Below are 427 nucleotides of genomic sequence, written 5' to 3'. Positions count from 1 at the left end.
GGCGTGCCCCCGCGTGCCGAGCTGCTCTGGGCCCCCTCCCTGCCCCAGAGAGCCTCTGCCCTGCCCGGGAACCCCATCCCTGCCCTGCAGCCCCCTCCCGGCTGTGGGAGCCCCCTCCCTGCCCCTGAGCACTCTGGCTCTCAGGTGTGGGTGTCGGAGCTCCCTGTGATGTGTCCCCACCTAAAACCAGCGGTTTGGGCTTTGGGGAGTGTGTTTGGAGCCTTGTGAGCTTCAAAGGGAGCCTGGGAAATGATTCCTTGGGTGAGCGCGTTACCCGAGGCAGTCTGGCTGCTCCTGCGTGCAGGCTGGGCTGGAATTGCAGGAGCAGGAGCTCAGGGGCAGGAGCCTGTCATGGAATGAGGGTGTGTGGGGATGTGTGTGCAGCTCAGACACTGCGGCGTGGAGTGTGGGGGGCTGCGTGTGCAGG

Source organism: Geospiza fortis, unplaced genomic scaffold (assembly GCF_000277835.1).
Source record: "Geospiza fortis unplaced genomic scaffold, GeoFor_1.0 scaffold601, whole genome shotgun sequence".
In the NCBI taxonomy this organism is placed as follows: Eukaryota; Metazoa; Chordata; class Aves; order Passeriformes; family Thraupidae; genus Geospiza; species Geospiza fortis.
This window is presented reverse-complemented; position numbering follows the sequence as displayed.